The sequence below is a fragment of the Hypanus sabinus genome, chromosome 12 (assembly GCF_030144855.1).
Source record: "Hypanus sabinus isolate sHypSab1 chromosome 12, sHypSab1.hap1, whole genome shotgun sequence".
NCBI lineage: Eukaryota > Metazoa > Chordata > Chondrichthyes > Myliobatiformes > Dasyatidae > Hypanus > Hypanus sabinus.
Genome location: NC_082717.1, coordinates 82,561,417 through 82,588,443, shown reverse-complemented (window position 1 = coordinate 82,588,443; position 27,027 = coordinate 82,561,417). Strand labels below are relative to the sequence as shown.

The window sequence follows — 27,027 nt, the reverse complement described above, 5'->3', positions numbered from 1 at the left end:
GTAGAGGTGGCTACAATTACTATTTTTAAGTCATTTTAGATGGGTACCTGAATAGCAAGGGTTTAACAAGGCCTAATACCAGGATCCTAAACTCCCTTGTTCATCGCTACACAGCCATCAAAAATGCCAACTGAGCCACCTCCAGCCAGTTTTGGCAATCAGACAGCAGGCCTTCACCCTGCTCACCAAAAGAAGCTGAAGCAGGATCTAGTAAAGAAGATCATACCATACTAGTCTGAGGAAACAGATGAGCTTCTTTAAGACTGCTTTGAATTGCTAGACTGGTCCATGTTCAAAGACTCGGCAGCCAACCTGTATGAGTATGCTGCCATGTTCGTGGACTTTACCAGCAGGTGTGTTGAGGACTGTGTCCCAAAGCAGACAGTCCGGATGTTCCAAAAACTGGATTATAGGAAAACAGCATTCAAATCTGTTGTCCCTGGCCTTCACAATGAATTGATATCAGACCTCCGTGGAGCTATCAGAGATGCAAGGGGACAGTGTTGTTCCAAATTCAAATCTCAGATGACCTGCAAGTTGTGACCTGGCTCATGTACTATCATGGGCTACAAAACAGTCATGCAGCATCACCAACAACAGCATATCCCTCCCAGATGGACTTGATGCATTCTGTGCATGTTTTGAACAAAAAGAGATTGGAACATCACCATCCACGCTGACAGTCTCGAGCGCACCTGAACCCATAGTCACTGCTGTGGATTCAAGAGTGAACCTTCAGAAAGTATCTGGTCCAGATGCTGTACGCCACTGCATCCCTCAATCCTATGTGGATCAACTGGCAGGGGTATTTGCTGTTCTCTCACTGCTTCAATCTGAGGTTCTTGCCTGCTTGAAGAAGACCACTATCATCCCAGTGCCTTAATGACTACCACCCAATGGCTCTGATATCCACCATCGTGAAGTGCGTTGAGAGCCTGGAGTTAATGTGGGCCAGAACCAGTCTCTCAGACAACCCTGACCCACTACAATTGACCTACTGCTGAAATGGGTCAACTGCAGACACCCATCTCCCTGGCCCTACACTCATTCTGGAGCATCTAGACAGTAGGCACCCATGTCTGTTTTTTGTTTATTGAATACGGTTTCCTAATTGAGGGAAAATTGAGGAAAACTCTGTCTGTGAAAGATGGGTGCATTGCAGTCGCATCTGTTATGGTGTGCTCCACGCAAGAGCAAGCAGCTGGTAATGATAAGGTTGACTATGTCGTAGAGTACTACACTGCGGTAGTTTGGTCCATGTAGTCTGGGTCAAACTGTCATTCTGCCATGGCCCATTGACTCACACCTGGACCATAGCCCGTCATACCCTCCCATCCAAGTACGTATCAAACTGATCAAATGCTGCAATTGAACCTGCATCGACTACTTTTGCTGGCAGCTCGTTCCACATTTGCACCACCCACTGAGTGGAAAAAGTTCACCGTCAGGTTCCCCTTAAATATTTTTTCTTTCATCCTTAACCTAAAACCTCTAATTCTAGTCTCTACCAACCCCCAGATGGAAAAACCTGTATTTACCCTCTGTAAACCCCTCTATTTTGTATAGCTCTATCAACTCTCACTTTGTTCTCTTCTGCTGCAAGGAAAAAGCCTTAACTTATTTCAACATTTCCCTACAACTCAGGTTCCAGCAACTTCCTTGCAAAATTTCTCTTGTACTCTTTCAATCTTTTTAATTGAAATACTCCGATTTATGAATGCCAATGTGGCTAATGCTTTCTATGACCTGATCCACCTGTGACACCGTGTTCAGGAAACTATGGATCTGCATTTCCAGATCCCTTTCTTCTGTTGTACTTTTCAATACCATCTGCTATTTTCTGGTTGGTCCAGATCCTCCCCCAAGCTTTGATAGACTTCCTGTGCATCCACTGTACCATTTTACTCTGCAGATCATTGACATAGAGGACAAACAACAATGTACCCAGCACTGATCCCTGTGGCACTCCTCTACTTACAGGTTTCCAGCCAGAGTTGCAACATCTACTACCACTTTATGGCTTCTCCCTTCAAGCCATAGTTGAAGCCAAGCGACTGAACCTTCGTGATCAGCCTCCCATATTGGAATTTGTCAGAGGCCTTGCTAAAGTCCTTATAGACAATGTCCACAGGCTTTCCTTCATCAACTTTGCTGAGACTATTTTTTGAACTGGGTGTTTACTTGGCTAGGAAGCAGTTGAGGATGCTATGATTTATTTTGCAATCTGAGAGATGTTTATGGAATTGCATAATAAAAGGTCAGTCCATTCTGTTCTTAAAAGCTTTGGACTGAAACCCAATAGATTAGGATAATTTCCTGTCACAATTTGATGGAACTTTTAAGTCACCAGGGGAGTAAACAAGAGAACTTAGCTTAATTTGTGTGTTCTTGTATTTTAAGATAGGAAAAGCTTTTTGTGTCTGATTCTTTCTGATTGCAATGAAGTAGTTCACTGTGTTCTCCAATGTCCCTCTTTCTTTTTCCTTTACTCTCACTCAGCCTCCTTCCTCTCCTTTTGGGAGAGGAAGACTCCCAGGTTAATTTACAGGTTGATTCATTTACAGGCTGATTTAAAGGCAGCAAATGCAGTGTTGGCTTTTATTTCAAGGAGAATAGGATATTAAAAACAAGGAGATGATGCTGAAGCTTTATAAGACACTAGTCAGGCTGCACTTGGAGTATTGTCAACAGTTTTGGGCCCCATTTCTCGGAAAGAATGTGTTGTCATTGGAGAAAGTCCAGAGGAGGTTCATAAGGATGATTCCAGAATGAAGAGGTTAACATATGAGGAGCATTTGGTAGCTTTGGGCCTGTGCTCACTGGAATTTAGAGGAATGTATGGGGATCTCATTGAATCCTACTGAATGTTGAAAAGACTAGATAGGGTGGATGTGGAGAAGATAATTTCCTATGGTGAGGGTATCCAGAACTAGAGGGCACAGCCTCAAAATTGAGGGGCAACCTTTAGAACTGGAGTAACTAGGATTTTTTTTAGCCAGGTAGTAAATTTATGGAATGCTCTGCCACTGACTGTGGTGGAGGCCAAGTCCATGGGTACATTTAAGGTGGAAGTCGATCATCTCCTGATCAGGCAGGGCATCAAAGGATATGGCAAAAAGGCAGGTGTGTGGGGTTGAGTGGGATCTGGGATCAACCACGATGGAATGTTAGAGCATAGTTGATGGACTGAATGGCCTGATTCTGCTCCTATGTCTTTTGCTTGATTCTTTCACCTCCTTCTTCCCATATGACTAATCCATCCTCTTGTCTGTCACCAAGTCAAGTAAAAAAAGCTGTTGGTGCCTGGTGGAAATCTAAATATGCAAGATCAGTTATTTGTAACTGGAGAAAATGCAGAGTAATTCTGTCAAATTTGGCCAAATGCATATTGTTTGCCAGCACAGAAATTCCTTTGTCATTAACAGGATTGCACGTTCTGTCTTTTGGAGCTCTAGGCAAGTGATTGTAAGAAAATGGGAGCAGTAATATGTTGTCTGTGCTACCACTCAGTACAATTATGGCTGATCTAACCAGGACTCCTGTTTCGCATAATGCTCAATTCCCTAATCCTTCAATAATTTGCCCAACTTCCCTCAGGCAGCTCGGGTTAGAGGTTTCACAAGCCTCTGGGGAAGAGCATTTCAGAGATTTATCATCCTCTAAGATTTTTCTACAGTTTTAAGTGACAGCCACTTTAGATTGTAACAATGTAACTTTATTAGAGGCTGTAGCCAAGGTAATAGAACTCAGAACTGCAGCTAAGCATTAGCACTTAATTAACCGAGTGTAATTGCTATTGGACAATCAAAGAAAAGTATTGAATGTGTTGAATAAATCTGGCATGTCTGAATGATGTAGTTGTGCATTCTAAATCCAGATCACATTTACCTCTGATTATTGAGGTCATTTTGTAGACTGCCTTATTTATGAGGATGAGAATTTTGAAGTCCTATACTGACCAAGTTTTGGGCTCTTTCTGTCTTTGTACTCTTGAAGATTTGCAAAAATGTCTTGCTTACAATTCTAATACTGCCATCAGAACACTCGTGTAAAAGGTGAAGATTGATTACCAAATTGGAGTTTCCCATTAATTTCTTTGAAGAAATTACTTTTTCCACCTTTACACTCGAGTAGCAGTAAATACAACATTGAAAGTGTATTCATGCGACAGTTCCTTTCTTCATCCTGGCCCGATTCCACCAGCCACCCAGTTTATCCTCTCTCATAAAATGTCAGATGGGTGTTGGATGTTCTGAGGCACATACTTACCATGGTAGGAGACAAATAATCTGAAACTAGAACACTGCCTAAAATTAAAGCTTTGTTTATTGTCTGGGCTAAAAGCAAGTCCTTGTGCTCTTTTTGGACCTCCTGAAGCCCTGAGGAAAATATTATTGTGTACAGTCCTTCAACTTGCAACCAAGGAGTTTGATTTACCTGAATAAGGCAGCTGTCCATGTTTTGAAACTGCAGCCCAGCTGTTGCTCAGTAGTTAACCCCAGTATCTCTAACAGACCACTGCTGTGCTGCTGTGGACCTGGTGCCTTATCATAACTGGACCTGCCATTTGAGACTTGACTTCTCATGGGTCATCAATGCACTTTGATAAGGTCAGCTTCACAGTAAAGTGCTAAGTGTGGAAGTGAAAAAATGTGCAGCAGGGCAGAAGGTGAAGCAGAATAATGAATTTGACCCAATGCCCAACCTAGTGCGCCTCTTACTACTGTTTTTAAAAAAAGTTATCTTGAATTTTGTTTTGGATTGTTTCTAATTTTTCTTCATCTTCATTATTGATTACCCTTTTTTTGTTAAATATAAAGAGGGAGGAGAGGGTGAGGCAGAAGAAATGTGGGTTTTGCAGCATAATTGAGTAGAAATCCAACAATTTACAAAAGAACCACAAGGTCAAATGCAAGTGCAAATGAATCCAGTTTGGAGGATAGTTGAGGGTGCAAGAGATGGAGGGTGGGCAGGGCAGAGGAAACATCTACTACTCTGACAAAAATATTTCTTGGCTTCTGAGAAAATTCAAAACCCAATTAAAGATTACTTCAGTCCACACACTTCTAGCCTGTGAGATTTTATCTTTCACAAGAATATTGTAGAACAAGTAATTCAGGTTATTAAAATATTAATAGGTCAATTACTGTTGATAATGTTAAATTATTATTTGAAATACACATCCACAAAAGACATACATTAGTGGTCATTTCTGCAATGTTTCTTCAAAAATGAGCAACCATGAAAGGGATTAAATTTTCATCATTAATTCTAAGTGAATGTGCTAATTGTTTGGCCTTTCCATAGAACAGTAACAGCCCCTTCAGTCTACAATGTCTGTCAACCATGATGCCAAATGAAACTAACCATGCACCTCATGGTCATTCTTTGAATTGAAAAAGTGAGAGAGCAGCATTGTTACAGAGCATGAACCATTTTGAAAAGACAGTCTTGTTGGGAGTGAGTTTAATTGACTCAGTGAAAAGAAGGGACGTGCAAGTGAAGTGGCTGTTGTGGGAGCAGCAATTCTGTGAAGGGGCCAGTTGTAGAGTGGTCAGGTTTTGCTCAGCAGGCTTAGTGCCTCAGCAGCAAGTACACCCCTTTGGGTATTTCTGGGAGGGATGAACTAACAGGACACAACAGCAGCAACCAACCCAGTAATACTGTTGCCAGCTCAGAGACTTAGCAGGGAAGAATAAAGTCAGGCTGAGCAATAGCAGTGACATGTAGAAGGTGTGTAACGACCAGCTACACAGAGTACATGACCGGTATGTTCCAGTCAGAAGGAAGGACAAGGATGGTAAGGTAAGAGAACCTTGGATGTTGAGAGACATGACAAATTTAGTCAAGAAAATGTAAGTCTTAGAAAGCTAGAATCAAACAGAACCCTGGAGGATTATAAAGAAGCCAGAAAAGAACTCAAGGGAATTAGTAAAGCCAGAAGGGGTTATGAAAAGTCATTGGCAAGCAGGATTAAGGATAATCCCAAAGCAGTTTTATACATCCATCAGGAGCAAGAAAACATCTAGGGAGAGGGTGAGACTAAAGGATAAAGAGAGAAGAATTTGTTTGGATGCAAAGTACGTGGGTGAGGGCCTTAATGAGTGCTTTGCATCATTATTTACCAAGGAGGAGGACGTGGAGGAAAGGGAGATCAGTACCAAGAGTATTACTACACTAGCAGGTTTTAAGATAGAAGAAGTGGTGGTGTTGGGTCTTTTAAAGAGGATTAAGATGGGCAAGTCCCTAGAGCCTAATGGGATATACTGGAAGTTATTAAGAGAGGGTAGTGAGGATAGTTCTGGTTTTGATCAATATCTTTGTGTCCTTTCTAGCCACAGGCAATATCCCAGAAGGCTGGTGAGTAGCTAATGTTCCGTTGTTCAAGAAGAGAACCAGGGATAATACTGGAAACTATGGATCGCTGAGTCCCTTATCAGTGTTAAGGAAGTTACCAGAGAGAACTCTCAAGGATATCATTTGAGCATTTGGAAAACCATGGCCTAATTAGGGAGAGCTAGCATGATCTTGTGCGGGGCAAGTAGCACCTTATTAACTGGGAGTTTTTAGACGAGATGACAAGGGTGATTGATGAAGGTAAAGCTGTGAGTGTTCTCTATGTGGATTATAATAAGGCACTTGACAAGGTCCTCATGGGATGCTCATCCAAAAGATTAAGATGCATGGGATCAATGGTGATTGGGTATTTGGATTCAGAACTGTCTTGCCTATTGAAGACACAGTGTTGGTGGTCAAAAGGATTTTTTTCTGGTTGGAGCACTATGATTAGTGGTATTCCACAGGGTTCTGTACTGGGACCTCTGCTGTTTTTGATGTACATAATTGACCTGGATGAAAATGTAGATGGGTAGGTTAGTAAGTTTCCAAATGACACAAAGATTGGTATGTTGTTGATAATGCAGGAGACTGGCAAAGAATACAGCAGGATATAGACCAGTCACAGATATGGGCGGAGAAATGGCAGATGGAGTTTAACCTGGCCAAATGTGAGATGTTGCACTTTGGCCAATTGTAAAGAGACTGCAGATAAGCAGCAGGATCTTGGGATCCAAGTTCATAACGCCTTGAAAGTGGCTATACAGGTTAATAGGGTGATTTAAGAAGGCATATGATATGCTTTTCCTTTATTAGTCAAGGCATTGAGTTCAAAAGTCAAGAAGTTATATTGCAACTTTATAAAACTAGTTAGGCCACATCTGGAGTGTTGCATTCAGTTCTGGTCACCCCCGTAGGGGAAAGAGGTCAAGGGTTTGGAGAGGGTGCAGAGAGGTTTACCAGGATGCTGCCTGGATTAGACTGTATGTCCTATAATTAGAGGTTGGTTTGTATTCTCTGGAGAGGCTGAGGGGAGATCTGATAGAGATTTATAAGTTTGAGAGATGTGGATAGGGTAGACAGTCAGTAACATTTTCCTCAAGGTTGAAATGCCTCCTACCAGAAGGCATGCATTTCTATGGGAAGGGGTTAATTTCAAAAGGAGATGCAAGAGGCCAGTAGCTTTACACAGTGAATGGTGGATGCCTGGAACGCACTGCCTGAGGTTGTTATAGAGGCAGAAACATTGGGGATATTTAAGAGACGTTTAGATGGGTAGATGAATGCAAGGAAGATGGAGGGATATGGACATTGTAAGGGATTAGTTTAGTTGGCCATTTGATTTCTACTTTATTTGGTTCAGCACAACATTGTGGGCTGAAGGGCCTGTTCCTGTGCTGTATTGTTCTATGTTCCATGTCCCTCCATTCCCCTCATTCACAAGTCTCTCGAAATGCCTCTTGGATACTACTAATTACCTCTATCCACGGTGGCTCATTTCACTCACCTACCACTCTGTGTATCTACAATACGCACTTGCCCAACACATCTCCTTTAAACTGCAGCCTTCTCAACTGCCCCGTCGCTTTTGAAATTTCTTCCCAGGAAAGAGACTAAATACCGTTTATATGCCACTCATAAAATAAAATTAAATGTCAGACTTGTGGAATGCAGTGCCTGTAAAGGGATTCAGCCCCACCCCCACCCCCCCAGAAGTTTTCATGTTTTATTGTTTTATAACATTGAATCACAGTACATTTAATTTGGCTTTTTTGACACTGATCAACAGAAAAGACTCTTTAATGTCAAAGTGAAAATAAATTTCTACAAATTAGTCTGCATTTATCACAATTATTAAACAGAATAATTATTTGTATAATTACTCACCCACCAAGTCGGTATTTAGTAGATGCACTTTTGGCAGCAATTATTGCCTTGAGTCTGCATGGATAGATCTCTATCAGCTTTGCACTTTTTCTGAAATTTTTCCCCAATTCTTCTTTTATAAAGCTGCTCAAGCTCTGTCAGATTGCATGGTGATCGTGAGTGAACAGTCTCTTTCAAGTCCAGCCACAAGTTCTCAGTTGAATTGATGTCTGGACTCCGAGCTGGCCATTCCTGAACATTAACTGTGTTGTTTTTAAGCCATTCCTGTGTAGCTTTGGCTTTATGCTTGGGGTCATTATTTTGCTGGAAATCAAACCTCCTCCCAAGTCACAGTTCTCTTGCAGACTGCATCAGGTTTTCCTCAAGGGTTTCCCTGTATTTGGCGGGACTGTCATATGTTGAAAGATTGAAGCGACTGGGCTCATATACACTGGAATTTAGAAGGATGAGAGGGGATCTGATTGAAACATATAAGATTATTAAGGGATTGGACACACTGGAGGCAGGAAGCATGTTCCCGCTGATGGATGAGTCCAGAACTAGAGGCCACAGTTTAAGAATAAGGGGTAGGCCACTTAGAACAGAGATACGGAAAAACTTTTTCACCCAGAGTGGTGGATATGTGGAATGCTCTGCCCCAGAAGGCAATGGAAGCCAAGTCTCTGGATGCATTCAAGAGAGAGTTAGATAGAGCTCTTATAGATAGCGGGGTCAAGGGATATGGGGAGAGGGCAATAACGGGGTACTAATTGTGTATGATCAGCCATGATCACAGTGAATAGCGGTGCTGGCTAGAAGGGCCGAAGGGCCTACTCCTGCACCTACTGTCTATTGTCTATTTATTTTATCCTCTACCTTCACAAGCCTTCCAGGGCCTGCTGTAGAGAAGTACCCCCACAGAATGATGTAGCCATCACCATGCTTCACAGTAGGGATGATGTGTTTTGGAAGATGTGCAGTGTTTGGCTTATGACAAATTTAGCATTTAGTCTGATGGGTAAAAGGCTCAATTTTCATTTCATCAGACCATAGAAACTTACTCCAGTTGACTTCAGAGCCTCACACATGCCTTCTGGCAAACTCTAGCCAAAATTTTGTAAGTTTTTCTCCCCCCAATAGTAGCTTTCTCTTTGCCACTCTCCCATCTCAGTTACTGAAACTTGTGACCCCCTTAGAGTTGTCATAGGTCTCTTGGTGGCCTCCCTCACTAGTCCACTTCTTGCATAGTCACTCAGTTTTTGAGCATGGCCTGCTCTAGGCAGATTTACAGCTGTGCCATGTTCTTTCCATTTCTTGATTGACTTAACTGTAGTCCAAGGGATATTTAGTGACTTGGAAATTTTTTCATCTCCATCTCTTGATTTGTGCTTTTCAATAACCTTTTTGCAGAGTTCCTTGGAGTGTTCTTTTGTCTTCATTGTGGGTAGTTTTTGCTCGGGATACTGACTCACCGGTAGTCGGATCTTCCAGATACAGGTGTATTTTTACTACAGTCTATTGATACACCTTGACTGCACACAACTCTCCAAAGTAGATCTTCATTTAACTAATTATGAGACTTCTAAAACCAATTGGCTGCATCAGTGATGATTTGGTGTGTCATATTAAAGGAGGGTGAATACTTATGCAATCAAGTATTTTGTGCTTTGTATTTGTAATTAATTTAGATCACTTTGTAGAGATCGGTTTCTCACTGACACAAAATAGTCTTTTTCTGTTGATCGGTTTCAAAAAAGCCAAATTAAATCCACTGTGATTCAATGTTGTAAAACAATAAAAACATGAAAACTTCTAAGGGAGGGGGGTGAATACTTTTTAAAGGCAATGCCTTTAGATGGAGCATTTCATCCAGTGCACATAATGATCAAGACCAGCGCAGACATCTAGTGCAGATAATTGTCTGAATTCATACAATGGTATCAACGATCACCTCCCCATAACTTCATTTTCATTGGAACATACAAAATGATTATAGATACCTTCAAATTCTTCATAATAACACCTTGACTGCACACAGGTGATCTCCATTTAACTAATTATGTGACTTCTAAAAACAATTGGTTGCATTGGTGATGATTTGGTGTGTCATATTAAAGGGGGGAGGGGGAATACTAGTGCAATCAATTATTTTATGTTTTATATTTGCAATTAATTTAGATCACTTTGTAAAGATCTGTTTTCACTTTGACACACAAGAGTCTCTTTATGTTGATCAGTGTAAAAAAAAGCCAAATTAAATCCATTGTGATTCAATGTTGTGAAACAATAAAACATGAAACACTCTGGGGGTGGGGGAAATACTTTTTATAGGGACTATAGCTGTCCTGACCAGAATTATTTGAATTGTGATTTTTGTGATTTAAACCTTTTCTCAAGAAAGGTAACAGGAATAATTCTGGGAATGAACTATTGAAGAGGATTCTTGGATTCAGGACCTTCGATCATTTGAAGAAGCATAGTTTTCTTAGAGATAGTCTGCAAGGCTTTGTGAGAGGCAGGCCATGTCTCACCAGCCTGATTGAATTTTTTGAGGAAGTGACAAAACAAATTCATGAAGGTCAGGAGGATGGATGTGGTGCATGTGGATTTCAATGAAGTTTTCAACGAGTCAGGGAATCAAGTTTGTGCCTTGAGGCAATGTTACAGCTTTACTCAGGTTAGCCCACATGGAGGATTGTGATCAGTTCTGGCTGCCTCATTATAGGAGGAATGTGGAAATTTTAAGAGGGTGCAGAGGAGATTTACCAGAATGCTGCCTGAATTAGAGAGCATGTCTTATGAGGAAAGGTTGAGTGAGCCAAGCCTTTGGAGAGAAAGAAGCTGAGAGGTGACTTGATAGAGGTTTGTAAATTGATATTTCTCTGAGGATGATCCTTGTTGTAGTGGAGAAAGCTTTTGAGTTCCTGAGAGCAGTACCATCGTGAGTGACGATAAATCCTATTCTGATATGGGACTCTATTGTGGCCTAAGAGTGGGAAGAGGGGAAGGGAACGGGAAGCACCAGAAAGACATTCTGTACTGCTGTTCGGCTCATAGTTCCTGGTAGAGTCACCCATGGCAGTCGAGGAAGAGATTCCAGGCAAAGAGCAATCCAACCAAGATGTCAGCGGTGGAGCTGGCAGAAGATGATGATTCGTCACAGCAGCAGTGAATGCAGAGGAAGGCTGCAGCAGTAAGTTATCCTGCTGTCTTGCAACCCTGACCCCAGTCTGTCAAGGGCCATGTGGTGGCTGCCTGTGCTGCCTCCCACATTAAAAAATGTCACGCACTAGCGTTCTCCATTAAGGGAATCCACCCAAACATTAAGTCCCATGGAATATGTGTATTCCAGATCAGTCTCTGTAGCTACCTGAGGAGCTGCAATGCTCTGTGAAAGTCATGGACAAACATATTTAACTAGGGTGCATAAGGCTTTTCCACAGTACTGTAATAATTTTATACATTGCACTGTACAGCTGGTGCATATGTGAGTGTTCTTTCTTTCTTTTTCAATCTTTTTATTGAATTTCATATATAAAAAAATAATATAATAGTAAATAGGTTATAAATGCATAAGACTTGAAATTGAATTAATAGTAGGATAACAATATCCTATTAAAATACCAACAGAAAAACATAGTACATTATCAATCAAGTCTATAATAATTATATGAAAAAAATAAAAATAATCATCAAAAGAAAAAGAAAAAATTAAAAAATACAGGCAAAAAATATTTTAAAAATACTAAACTAAACTAACATGTGCTATAATAATAGTTTATTTGTATATGATAGTGCCAAAAACTCCGGAACTCCATACCTGAACAAGAATAAGTAAAGAGAAGGTCTGGAAGAGGCCAAATTAATTCATATGAAAATGTCGAATAAACGGTCCCCAAGTTTCTTCAAATTTAATTGATGAGTCAAAAATAGTGCTTCTAATTTTTTCCAAGCTCAGAAAAGAAATAGTTTGAGAGAACGTGGTAGGAGGATTTACTTCTTTCCAATTTTGTAATATAGACCTTCTGGCCATTAATGTTACAAAAGCAATCATTCATCTAATTGAAGGGGAAAACTGATTATCATCCTCATTTGGTATACCAAAAATTACAGTAATAAAATGAGGTTGTAAATCAATATTCCAAACTGAGGAAATGGTAGCAAATATGTCCTTCCAATAGTTATGTAAAGTGGGACATGACCAAAACATGTGGGTCAATGAAGCCACATCTGAATGACATCTGTCACATTGAGGGTTAATATGAGAATAGAATCGAGCAAGCTCTAAGACATATGAGCTCTAAGTACAATTTTAAATTGTATTAAAGCATGTTTAGCACATATAGAAGAAGAATTAACCATTTGTAAAATTTTTTCCCATTTTTCTATTGATATATTATATTGAAGTTCTTTTTCCCATTCTTGTTTAATTCTACCTGATATTTCTGGTTGTATCTTCATAATCATATTATAAATAAAAGCCCTTTTGATAGGGATTTAAGGTAAAAATCATACCTAAAAAGTCCATTGAAGTTGAATTGGGGAAGGATGGTAGAATTTTATGTAAAAAATTTCTAATTTGTAAATATCTAAAAAAGTTAGATTTAGGTAACTCAAATTTGTTGGAAAGTTGGTCGAAAGACATGAAACTACCTTCAAAGAAGAGATCACAAAAGCATTTTATACCTTTCCTTTTCCATATGCTAAAGGCTTGATCTGTCAAAGAAGGTTTGAAAAAAAAATTAAGTAAAATAGGACTATCAGAGTAAAAAATTTACGAAATTGAAACCAAATTCGTAATGTATGTTTGACAACAGGGTTGGATATCTGTTTATTGAATTTAACTAAATCGGCAGAAAGAGAAGAACCCAGAACGGAGAATAGAGAATATCCCTGTACCTCATTGCATTCTAAATTTACCCACTATGGGCACAATGGTGAATCCAAATCTGATTTCCAATAAATTAAGTTACGAATATTATTCGCCCAGTAGTAAAATCTAAAGTTAGGTAGAGCTAAACCACCATCTTTTTTAGATTTTTGTAATTGCCTTTTACTTAACCTAGGATTTTTATTTTGCCACACAAATGAAGAAATTTTTGAATCAATGTTATCAAAAAAAGATTTAGGAATAAAAATTGGTAAAGCTTGAAATAAATATAAAAATTTCGGTAGAATCATCATTTTAATAGCATTAATCCGACCAACTAATGATAAGGATAAGGGAGACCATCTTGTAGTAAGTTGTTGAATTTGATTAAGCATAGGTAGAAAATTCAATGTAAATAAATCTTTATATTTCTTAGTAATTTTTATACCTAAGTAGATAAAGTTATCATCAACAACTTTAAATGGTGTCCTTTCATTCAATAAAGTTTGCGCGTTTAAAGGGAATAAATCACTCTTATCCAAGTTTAGTTTGTAACCAGAAAAACTACCAAATTGAGCCAACAAGGATAAAATAGCGGGAATAGACCTGTCAGGATCAGAAATATATAACAACAAGTCATCAGCATAAAGTGATAACTTGTATAATTTCTCATTACGGGTAATACCAAAAATATTAGGAGATTCATGAATAGCAATGGCTAAAGGTTCTAATGCAATGTTAAACAATAAAGGACTTAAGGGACAACCTTGTCTCGTACCACGAGATAATTGAAAAAAAAGAAGATCTGTAATTATTTGTAAGAACAGAAGCAACAGGTTTATGATATATTAGTTTGATCCATGATATAAAATTGGGACTAAAATTAAAATATCTCAAAGTGTTAAATAAGTATACCCATTCAACTCTATCAAAGGCTTTTTCAGCATCTAGTGAAATAACACATTCTGGAATTGTGGGTGATGAAGTATAAATTATATTTATTTTTTCTAATATTAAAAAAGGAATACCGATTCCTAATAAAACCAGTTTGGTCTTCTGAAATAATATGTGATAATACCTTTTCTAACCTAATAGCTAAAATTTTTGTAAGGATCTTAGAATCTACATTTAATAGTGATATAGGGCGATAAGATGCACATAAAGTGGGACCCTTATCTTTTTTAAGAATTAGAGAGATAGTAGCTTCATAAAAAGACTGAGGTAATCTCTTCTTAACAAATGCATCATTAAAAATTTCACATAGTCAAGGGGAAAGCAAAGAAGAAAAAGTTTTAAAAAATTCTATAATATAACCATCAGGACCAGGAGCTTTCCCTGAGTTCATTGATGAGATAGCCTCTCCTATTTCGGCCAGAGAGATAGGAGCATCAAACAAGCTACGATCTTCATCTGTCAGTTTGGGAATATTCAAATTGTTAAAAAAGTTATCCATCATGGACAGATCGCCGTCAAATTCTGATTGATATAAAGATTTATAAAAATCTTGAAAAGTGTTATTGATTTCTTTATGATCAGTAGTCAGATTGCCGTCTTGTTTACGAATTTTAATAATTTGTCACTTAGTCAAAATAGCTTTTAATTGGTTAGCTAATAATTTACCAGTTCGATCACTATGGATATAAAATTGGGCCCTGGTCCTAATTAATTGATTCTCAATTGAAGAAGATAATAATAAGCTATGCTCCATTTGAAGCTCAGCTGTTTTCTTATAAAGTTCTTTGGTAGGAGTCACGGAATAAATCTTATCAATTTCTTTAATTTTATCCACTAATAAAGCAATATCTAAATATCTTTGTTTTCTTTTACCGACAGAATATGAGATAATTTGTCCACGGATAAAAGCCTTAAAAGAATCCCAAAGTATTCCTCTGTCAATCTCTTCTGTATAGTTTGTTGAGAAAAACAAGTCAATTTGCTGTTTTATGTAGGTGATGAATTCTGGATCTTGAAGCAAAGTAGCGTTAAGTCTCCAAGATCTAGTATTATTAGAAAAGTCCGAAATCTTGATAGATAACTTCAAAGGTGCATGATTCGAAATAGCAATAGAATCATATTTACAATCAATAACATCTGTTAATAAACGATGATCAATAAGAAAATAATCAATTCTAGAATAACTGTGATATACATGTGAAAAAAATGAAAATTCTTTATCTTTAGGGTTCAAAAACCGCCATATTTCAGTAATTCCCGAATCAACCATAAAAGAATTAATAAGTGAGGCTGATCTATTCGGAAGAATTCAAATAGGTTTAGACCTATCCATTGAAGGATTCAAACAACAATTGAAATCTCCACCCATTATCAGCAGATATTCATTTAGATTAGGAAGGGAAGTAAATAAATGTTTAAAAAATTCAGGGCAGTCAAAGTTTGGAGCATAAATATTAACTAGAACCACTTTTCGATTAAAAAGTGAACCAGTTATCAACAAAAATCTGCCCTGTAGATCAGAAATAATTTCATGATGTGTAAACGAAATTGAAGGGTCTATAAAAATAGACGCACCCCTAATTTTGGCAGTAGAATTCGAGTGGAATTGTTTAGCTTTCCAGAACCGAAAAAAGCGTTAATTATCCTCCCTCCTAATATGGGTCTCCTGTGCAAAAATAATATTAGCATTTAGTCTATGGAATACTTTAAATATTTTTTTACGTTTAATCGGATGATTTAAATTAGTATTCCAAGAGATAAAGTTAACAGACTTTCCATCATGCCAATATTAATTGTGTATATCATAAAAGGTTAAAAAGACACATAACCCATAAATCAGGAAGAAGGAAAAATGATTCAGGAGCAACCGGAGAACATGACACCTCAACAATATTAATAATTTAAAGTCGGCCCATAAACTAAAAGCAAAAAAATAAAAAGCAAAAGGGTGAAAGAAGATCCCTACCCCCTCCCCCAACCCCACGGAAAAAAGCCAAGCGGCAGGCGCACAAACTAACACTAATATTAGCCCCATTTTCAAGATGGCGACTTCATGAAAAGAAAGAAAAGAGAAACTATATAACACCCAGATATAAATACAGGGTTGTAAACAAAAAGAATATATATCAATCAAAATGAAAAAATAATATAAAAAAGCAAAAAATCATTAATAAAAAAAGGATAACCATTGAAGTTTAAAATAGTGTAATATGCCTTTAAAAAAAATTCCATATTCAAATATAAGGAAATGACGTTTCAAAAACAAAGATTTATGGGAAGAAAAAAGGACATTTTGAAAGGACCATATTACAGAATATAAATGTAAATTCACCAATCTATTTTTTAAAAAAAAAGGTTATCAAAATAGAATTAAAAAAGGGTTCAATAACCACTACTATATATATATATATAAAAAGGTTCAAAAATTTAAAACATTCGTCCCATTCTCAAATACAGGCAAATAAACGCTTACGGAAAGCAAAGTCTTATGAGAAGAAGAAACGACATCTTAAAAAATAAATCATTATTACAAAGTCTTAACATGTATATCTAATCCAGAGGGAAAAAAAATTAATTAAGAAAAAAGACATTATAGTAAAGTTAAAAAAAATCTGTAAATCATGATAATAATAAAAAAAACCAGGTCTACAGACCAAAATAAAAAGCTATACCACAGCTTCATAAGCTAAAGCCTAAAACGGAATGGCGTCTTCTCTCCAAAAGTTCTTCCACATAACACATAGTTCAAGTTGGACTAGAAGAGCGATATTCTTCAACGAATTTCTTCGCTTCTTCCGGAGTATTAAAGAAACGCTGACTGTTGTCGCTCAACGTAATTCTGAGATTTGCTGGATATCTTAAAGCTTGTTTAAGTCCAATCGAATGAACCTCCGCCATCACCAGTTTAAAAGCAATTCTCGCCCTCATTACCTCGAATGAATAGTCTTCCACAATACGAAACTTGTTTTTGTGAGAAATCATACCTTTCTGACGAGCTAATCGAATTAAAAGCTCTTTCTCCCGAGGATAATGGAGACGGACAATCACAGCTCGTGGCTTGTCTTTCGCAGCCGAAAATCTCGAAATTCTGTGGGCACGATCAATAGTAGGTTTAACCCGCAAAGCGTCCTCGCCAAAAATTTCCCACAATAAATTAGAGAAATATTCTGTTAAGTCACCAGACTCAAGATTTTCGGGAAATCCAATAATACGCAAATTCTGTCTGCGAGACCGGTTTTCAAGATCGGTGATTTTAAACTTATACTGCTCCACTCTTTTAGCGGTCGATCGTACCTTCTCCTCCAAAGTTTCGATTGTATGTATTTTTTCACAAATTATCTTGTCAAGAGCCGCAAACTTTTCTTCATGCCGTTCAGTAACTGCTGCCTGCGATTGAAGCTTGATATCAAATGATTTAACGATTTCTTCAAGCTCCGATATTTTCGCAGTAAGTTTGTTTTCCAGACTTGCAAGTTTAGTATCCAGAAGACTGGAGATTGCATCGAGAGTTATAGGGTCTTTAGACCATTTCTTAGGTACAGACATTTTAAGTTTGAAAAAATTAAATCCAGTGTTATTTTTAAAAAGAAAAATAAATCATAAATATCAACCCATATGATTAAGTACGAAAAGATTTGATTAAAAGGGTGATTATAGCTTAAAAAATGAAGAGCGCCTAAAAGGCAGATGTCTACGTCGCCATCTTGAAACTCCACCATGTGAGTGTTGATAAATCTTATTCTGATATTGGTCTCTATTGTGGACTGAAAGTGGGAAGAGGGGAGGGAGAGGGAGAGGGAAAGCACCTGAGAGGTTCTGTAATGTTCAATACACTAATTGTTTGGAATGAAAAGATCTTACCTGATGTCCCTGCCCCAGCACTCATCCACTGCCTCCTGTCCCACATCATACTCAATTCAAGTGAGAGCAACAAGATAAGATGAGAGGCACAGATAGTGAAAAACCAGCACTCATTTTTTTCCCCAGTGCAGTAATGGCTTATATACGAGGGCATAATTTTAAGGTAATTGTAATAAAGTATTGAGTGGGGAGGATGTCAGAGGTAGATTTTATAACACAGAGATTGATAGGTGCATGGAATGCAATACCATCGGTGGTGGTAGAAGCAGGCACATTAGGGCCATTCAAGAGTCTCTTAAAAAGGCACATGAATAAAAGAAAAATGGAGGGCTGTGTAGAAGAGAAGGGTGAGATTGATCTTGGAGTAGGTTAAAAAGTTGGGACAATGCCATAGACTGAACTGCGCTGTAGTGTCCTGACACAACCCTGCAGGTATGAATTCCCCTTCTTTATACCAGTAATACTGCTGCAGTCATGCCAGATCTACTAAAGCACAACTCAAAACATTTGTGGAATTTTAAACACAACTCAGCCCAAAACCAGTTACTTGTGTGTTTTGCCAACCACGTAAGCTGTTTCAAGATTCATCTATTGTGGAAGTAAAAGACATCAGTAATGGTGGTTTACTGGAGAAAAGAACAAAGCCAATAAAGCCACTCGAGCAATGTCACTAATTAACAAATCGAATTACAGTGGATTGTAGTTCATTGGGACACATGGGGACCAGTATACTTCGGCCCAATTAAGCAGAAGTTTCATGGAAATCATTAAAAAGACATTAAAAAAAAGAATAACTACCATTTAACTGAGTAACAAACTATGCCTTCAAATGAAATACAGAACAAATTGGAACACCGTCAGTGTTTCTAACTGTACTAGTTCCTAGTAGTTACTGGAGGAATTCATTCAGTGTACACTGCCATGTTCTTGTAAATGAACCAAATCAGTGCAGACACCAAGAGCAGATAATGGACTGTCTTCGTACAATGCTTTTGATGATTGCCTCCTCCAAATCTTCATTTTCATTGTAACATTCAGGATGATTGTTGATACCTTCACACTCTCATTGTTCCTAAACTGCTAAATCGTTTCGCTTTCATTCCCAGCCAAATCTGACACCTCGAAAGCCTGAATGCTGAAATGGCAGTGAACAAAAGAGTTCTGAGTTGTCTTACTGCTTATTTTCATGCCAACTATCAGTGACAAAAATCACTTCCTTTTAACACAAATACACACAGCTGATGCTATTTAAAAACAATTCACTCTAAGCACAGCGTAGTGTCTAATGGCCACACAAGCATATGTGGCTGATGCTAGTTAGACCCCGTTTGGCAATAGCCTCCTGTTCCAGCTAAGCAACAGTGTCTGAAATAAACAAAAGGAATCCAGGCTATTTTCTATTTTAAGAGTTGTCCTAAATAGGTGGCTGCCCCAATTAACCAGAATAAACTGTGTTCCCTGCATTAAAATGGATTAATAATAGAAGACAGTATCCTTTATCTTCTGAATAAGGAAAAGGATAGTGTCCATCAACACCTTATTCCTCACCTGCAAAAGTCCCACAGTGTGCATCACAAAGAGTAGCTAGAAGTTTTTTCTCTTCCTGGGAGTCAATGATAGAGCTGACTGATTTTACATAAAAACATAAGAAATGAGTTGAAGTAGCCTGTTGAGCCTTCTCTGCCATTCAATATGATCATGGCTGATCTGGCCATGGACTCATCTCCACCTACCCGCCTTTTCCCCACAAACTTTAATTCACCTATAATGCAAAAATCTATCCAACCTTGTTTTAAATATATTTACTGAGATAGCCTGTTAAAATACCTTTTAAACATAGTAATTGCTGTTTATAGTAAATGTAGCAATTAGTACAGTTTAAAATGTATAGTGATAAAGTCTTCATTTGTTAGCTCACACCATATTCTGGTCACCTCTATCTGGAAAGACTCACCCTTTTGAATCTTTCTCCTTTCACCTTAAGCATATGGCCTCTAGTTTTTAGACTAGACATGGGAAAATTACTGACTGTTCACCTGATCAAAGGTTCATTTATAATCAAAGCATGGATCTAACTCTGAAATTCATCTTCTTCAGACGACCACGAAACAAAGTACATCATGGTCATTGCCCCGCACAGAAAAGAACAGCACCCCGATCATCAACCCCCAAGCCCACCTCCCTCTCACAAAATGGAGCAAGAAAATTGACCCCCAAAAGTTAACCTCTCCCATGCACAAATAACTAACAGAATGTCGATACCCTCACTCAACACTGTCCCCTCGCACAACAAGATAGAAAAGGAACGGATGATTATTTTTTAAAAAACACGGAATATAAAAGTCCACAGTCCTTAAATGCAGAACCACGATGCTATCCTCCGATATCACTGACGTTCATCGAAAGAGAGGGACGCCACGAGGCAGAGAAGCCTACCTGCCTGCCACGGTGATGGGCCACTCACTTCTTGGCTGCAATCAAAAGGAAGGCACTTGTCACTGAATTCTCACTCACCACCTGCATTTGCCTTGCTGTCTCAATCTTCCTCGACACTTAATCTGTGATAAGTGGGCACTTTAACTGGCGAAATGGAGATGAACCTTGGCTCATGTTCCATCTCGAAGTTTCTTCGCATCGAGACAGTCCAGGTACACGCTCAATTCTCGCATCTTCTTGGAGACAGCAGAGCACTGGGCCTCTCAGATGACCTCCTAACTGTAAATCACAGGATCTAACTGTCCCAGTAACACACTTGAGGCGAAAAATCAATGTAAGAGAAGTTTAAAAAAAAGATATTTTCGTGAGAATTCTGCAAGATTTCAACCGAGGGAGCGTTGTACGCTGGCGCAATCTTGAGCGGAAGTATCTCTGCACCTCTTGATTTTATGACCCTTGATGACCTTACCGGTCAGCCTGTTACCTCCAGGTTAAACCTTCCTAGCCTATTTTGTCTCTCCTTATAACTCTTAACACCCCTGTCTTGTCAGCATCCTTCCGAATCTTTTCAGCGTCCTCTCTCATTTAATTGTTTCCTTGCTGTGTCCTAGGGTGAGCAGAATTGCACACAATATTATAAAATAAGGTGCAGTTTCATGAAAGTTTAGCTATGTTTATGCTTATTGGTAAGCTGAAAAGAGATTCATTGAAAGTTTCAGGCTGTCGTCCTTTCGTCAAAATTAGGATGTCAACATTGGTGATGCTGTTGAAAACAAATAGGAATCTGGTTAGATACTTTACTGAGGCCTAGATGATGACTCTGCTGCAACTAGGATGGAATAATACATGCTCATCTTTCCAAGGATGTTTGCATTCCACGAATGAATAATTCTTTAAAGACTTGATGTCATGAAGGCAGCAGCTGCTTGTTGGGGTATGTATTTCTCATTTTTCATTCTGAACAAAATCCATTGTCCTTGTCTCCCGCCAGTTATGAAGTTGGGAAGGAAAGGTTGCCCCTGTTCAGTTCTCATCTCATTTCCCACGCGATCCAATGTTTGTCTTGCTGGTTGCCCATCCCAGCTGTGCAAACACCATGAATTGCTTGCTTCATTCAGCTGCACTTTGCGGGCATGAAACTTGGTTCATTTGTTTCACTTGATCAAAGTACAAGTATTTTCTGAAGCTGAATTAATCAAAGCTGGCTTGGATTGGGAGAGTTTGGTTGACAGCAAGCAGCAGAGACTATTTTGCACATCAAATCTGCACTGTTTTAGGACCTGTGTCATTTTTGGTGGAAGCTGTGAGTGAATGATGCAGTACACATGGGAATGATGTATATTTTCTATACCTAAACAGAATTAGAAGTGGAAGCATTGCATTTCATTCCATCACTACGATGGGGCAGATTTGCTGCAGAGTGACCATAAGATAGAGGGGTTGGCCTGTTGGGTCTGCTCTGCCATTTCATCATGGCTGATCCATTTTTCTTCTCTGCCCCAATCTTTTCCCTGTATCCCTTCATGCCCTGACCAATCAAGAATCTATCAACCTTTGCCTTAACTATACATAAAGACTTGCCCTCCACAGCTGCCTGTGGCATAGAATTCCACAGATTCACCACTCTCTGGCTAAAGAAATTCCTCCTCCTCTCTCCATTCTATTCTATTCTGAGTGGTGGGTGACTGACTGACCGATCAAGGTTGGAAGCGGTCAGACTTCTTGGGAATAAAGATGTAAAGATTTGCAACAGCATGACCTGAGAACAGCTGGATGAATCAAGTTTCTGTCTTTGATCAGAACTGACTGGCCCTTTAATGCTAAGCGGTCTATTGATCAATGGAAAATGAGTAGTCTACCAGTTGAGCTCTTAACTATGTACAAAGCACTCGTTCATAGTGCATTTTCACAACGGTGGTGTCACCTGTACATCGAATGCTGATATCCACTGTCATCCACACACACGTGATCCGTACATTGTAGAGGTTGATGGTGTAATTTATATTTTCACATTGACAGATTTTCAATGGGGGAGGGAGATAATGGTGGGAAATCTCACAACTACCAATGTAACCCCTGAAAATTTTATTCTCAGTGAGTTACCATATGCCTCTTGGTGCAATCCAGTGTTGTTTACTCCTGTTTATAGTTTATCTTTGTTTATGTTCTGACTTGGAGGTGGTCATTACCTGACATTGATAAAGGAGCTGAAGATGATCAGCCCTATGATACTGCCTTAAAGAACAGAAGCTGTGTTGCCATATATGATGACTGTGGAGTGCCCCTGAATCCTGCTGATTTCTGTTGACTTCAGTTTAACTAGAACTCTTGATGCCAGACTCCGCCAAGTGCTCCCTTGCTGTCACCTTGCATCTGAAATTTATTGATCCCAAAGGTAATCGCAGTGCCACAGTAGCATTACAGTGTACAGCTATACAGTTTTTGAGAAAGTAAGGAAGCATGGGATCCAAGGGGATATTGCTTTGTGGATCTAGAATTGGCTTGCCCACAGAAGGCAAAGAGTGGTTGTGGACAGGTCATATCCTGCATTGAGGTCGGTGACCAGCGATGTGCCTCAGGGATTTGTTCTGGTTCCCCTACTGTTCCTGATTTTTATAAATGACCTGGTTGAGGAAGTGGAGGGATGGGTTAGTAAATTTGCTGATGACACAAATGTTGGGGGTGTTGTGGATAGTGTGGAGGGCTGTCAGAGGTTAGAGTGGGGCATTGATAAGATGCAAAACTGGGCTGAGAAGTGGCAGGTGGAGTTCAACCCAGATACGTGTGAGGTGGTTCATTTTGGTAGATCAAATAAGGTGGCAGAATATAGTATTAATGGTAAGACTCTCGGCAGTGTGGAGGATCAGAGGTATCTTGGGGTCTGAGTCCACAGGACACTCAAAGCTGCTGCGCAGGTTGACTCTGTGGCTAAGAAGGCATATGGTGCATTGGCCACCTTCAACCATGGGATTGAGTTTAGGAGCCAAGAGGTAATGTTGCAGCTATATCAGACCTTGGTCAGACCCCACTTAGAGTACAGTGGTCAGTTCTGGTTGCCTCACTACAGGAAGGATGTAGAAACCATAGAAAGGGTGCAGAGGAGATCTACAAGAATGTTGCCTGGATTGGGTGCGTGCCTTATGAGAAAGATTGAGAGAACTCTGCCTTTTCTACTTAGAGCGACTGAGGATGAGAGGTGACCTGATAGAGGTACGTAAGACAATGAGAGGCAGTGGTCGTGTGGATAGTCAGAAGCTTTTTCCCAGAGCTGAAATGGCTAGCATGAGAGAGCTCAGTTTTAAGGTGCTTAGAAGTAGGTACAGAGGAGATGTCAGGGGTAAGTTTTTTTTACACAGTGGTGAGTGTGTGGAATGGGCTGGCAGCAACAGTGGTGGAGGCGGATACTATAGGATCTTTTAAGAGACTGCTCGATAGGTACATGGAGCTTAGAAAAACAGAGGGCTATGGCTAACCCTAGGTAATTTCTAAGGTGGGGACATGTTAGGCACAGCTATGTGGGCTGAAGGGCCTGTATTGTGCTGTAGGTTTTCTATGTTTCTGTATTAGAAGAGAAGCAAGAAAGAGTGAAAATAAGTTACCTCAAACAGTCTAACAGGTGGGGGGGTGTCATCACTTCCTTGGCTATAGGTTGTCTCATGACCAAGGGTAAGAATGACCTCATATAGTGCTCTTTGGAGCTGCATAGTTGCCTTAGTCTATCCACTAAAAGTGCTCCTCTGTTCAGCCAAGGTGGCATGCAGAGAGTGAGAAAAATTGTCTGGAATTGCCAGGATTTCCGTAGGGTCCTTTGTTCTACCACAGTCTCCAGTGTGTCCAATTTGACTCCTATTACAGAGCCATCCTTTCTAATCAGCTTATTGATCCTTTTGGCATCACCCGTGTTGATGCCATTGCTCCAGGACACCACAGCATAAAAGATTGTACTGGTGACAACAGTCTGGTAGAACATGTGAAGAAGAGGCCTAAATGCACCAAAGGACTTCAGTCTCCTCAGGAAGTAGAGGTGACTCTGACCCTTGTACACAGCCTCTGTGTTGGTGCTTCACTCAAGTGTGTCATCCAAGTGCACCCACAGGTACTTGAGGTCCTCACCATCAAATGTATCAGGGAGCAGTGCAAGCTTGGTCTTCCTAAAGTCCATCACCATCTCCTTTGTCTTACTGATTTGGAGCTGCAAATGATTCAGCTTGTACCAATTGACAAAGTCCTCCGCCAGGACCCTGTATTCATCCTCCTGTCCTTCCTTTATACACCTAACTATTGAAGAATCATCAGAGAATTTCTGCAGGTGACATGACTCAGTATTGTACCTAATGTTTGGACCAAGGCAGAAATTAGATTTGGGAGCCCCATTCTGAGCCAGTCAAGTAAAAATTACTTGATTACATCACACTGATGATTGAGAGTAAGCAGGCTTGTAATCACTTGGCTGGAAACTCAACTGGGTTTTAAATATAATTCTTCAGAGCTGTAGCTGGATATTGTCTGTCCCTGGCCATTAATGAATGCAGTGTTCCAAACTTCTTCATGATACTTTCAAGTGAACTATATTGCTGATGACTGGCCATTGTAATGCTGGTCATTTTGAGGGAATCATCTACTTGGTACTGCTTGCTAAAAGAGGCCAGTGTCATGAAACAGGCCATTTGGCCCTTCAGGTCGATACCAGCCATCAACCGCTCTTTTTAAGGAAAGGGTTCCCATCCTTTTTTATACCATTGACCCCTACCGTTAACTGATGGGTCCATGGACCTCAGGTTGGGAACCCCTGTTTTATACTAAATTCTACCCCCCCCCCCCCACCCCGAACTTCAATTCTCCCTCCTAGATTTTCCAATTTACCTATGCAACAGGAAACTTTACAGTGGCCAGTTAACGTACTGATCCATTTGTCGTTAGGACATGGGGTAGGGGGGACACCAGAGTGGCCAGAGAAAGCCCATGGGGTTACAGGGAAAAAGTGTAAACTCCACACCAACAACACCTGAAGACAGATTGAATATGGGTCTCTTGAGTCATGAGCAAGTGGTTCTTTTAGTTTTGTCACTCTGCTGCCTAAGTATTGGAGAGAGGAACGAGTAATACCCCAGATCATGAGATCACAGGTTGTGGTGCTGTACATTTCTGCTGTTGCTGATGGTCACTTCATTCCTTCCTAGTTTTGAACCATCATGCGTATTCTGAATGTATCCCATTCATATTAGTGGTAGTGCCACCAATGGAGAATGGACTGGGCATGGTGATGACTCTTGCCTCCATAAACACTGACGTCGTCACTACTACCATCGCCAATATGGATAATGGCATTGCAGGACAAGGTCAACTAAGGTTATATCTCATTAATTCACATCCCAATTTGGTGGCTCTGCCCTTCAGAACTTGGCCAGCGGTGGTGCTAAGAGCCATTCGTGGTGATGAACGTTGAGGCTCTCATCTACAGTACAGTTTGTTTTTCCTTTGTACTCTGTGTTTCTTCCTAGCATTGCTTGACAGTTGAGTGGGGGACGGCAGAGGTGGGCTTAAGGGCATTTCATTGCCCATGGTTGATCTAATTCCCTGTGACAGGAATTTGGATGAGGCCCAGTGTCAGCAATGGTATTATTGAAAGGCAGCATTGGTTTGAGCTGCCTATCCCTGCTTCTGTTCTTGTGCTTTTGTTCCTGTCTAAGCTGAAATATAGTGGTTGGAGACACAAGAGGCTTCAGATGTTCAAATCAAGAGCAAAAAACAGTAAACTTTTGGAGGAACTTCAGCAGGTCAAGCAGTATCTATGAAGGCAATTTGATGGTTGGTATTTTGGGTGAAGCCTCTGCAACAAGACTGAGTATAGACAGAAGATAACTAACTGCTTATCTTTTATTTATGATGAAAGGTTTGATTTGATATATCAGCCTTTACTTTTTTTTGCTTCAGTGGAGTTGCTTTGATGCAGATAATATAATTCACAAGACCAGACTTATTACTGAGGTGGAAAGGAGATCTGGTGATGGTTATAATTAGCTGGATAGTGGACTTTGAGGCATCTTAGAGCTGGACTTAAGTAAAACATTAAATAACTGCAGTTTCCACCAGTTAAACCAAAATCTGTTAGCAGCTCTCACCACAATGTCTACACCTTTAAGTCTTTGCTTTCGCAATGTTTTTTCTGACTAACTTCTCATCTGCCACAAACTAAAGCTCATTTATATCATGTTCTCAGTTCCTCCTGTTTTGTGCTAATTGCTTCCTCTGGTTATCTCTGCCTTCATCGCCCTGATACTCCTGCCTCTTGTTACTTCTAGAAATTGTCATGTCTGAATACTTCATACTCCCAAGATTATCCTGAAAATTAATGAGAGCAGGAGTGGGCTTTTCAGCAGTCATGCTTGTTCCACCACCTGTGGTTGATCCTTTACCTCTGGTGCACAAGTAAAATATCCCCTATCTAAATCTATCCATCTGTCATGAACAGTACTTGCTGTACAAGAACACATTAAATAGTTCACCCTGTCTGTTTTGTCGTCTTGCATATAACTCGTGCCTTTAGCCATCTAACTTATGGAAAACCAGCCATAAACTTTACTAAGTCTCCATGTGCGTCTGTGAAGGCATGTTGTTGAAATATGTTGTGACTAGCCCTCTTATTACCTCCTCCTTCTGTGTAACACTACTTAAATTGTTATGCCTTAGAACATTTATTTATA

General features: G+C 39.6%; 1 protein-coding gene across 7 annotated transcripts in view; it reads left to right on the top strand.

Moving 5' to 3' along the window:
• The window catches only part of LOC132403056 (ras and Rab interactor 2-like), a 172,448-nt gene that overhangs the window by 14,382 nt on the left and 131,039 nt on the right, over positions 1–27,027 (top strand). The window lies entirely within an intron of this gene.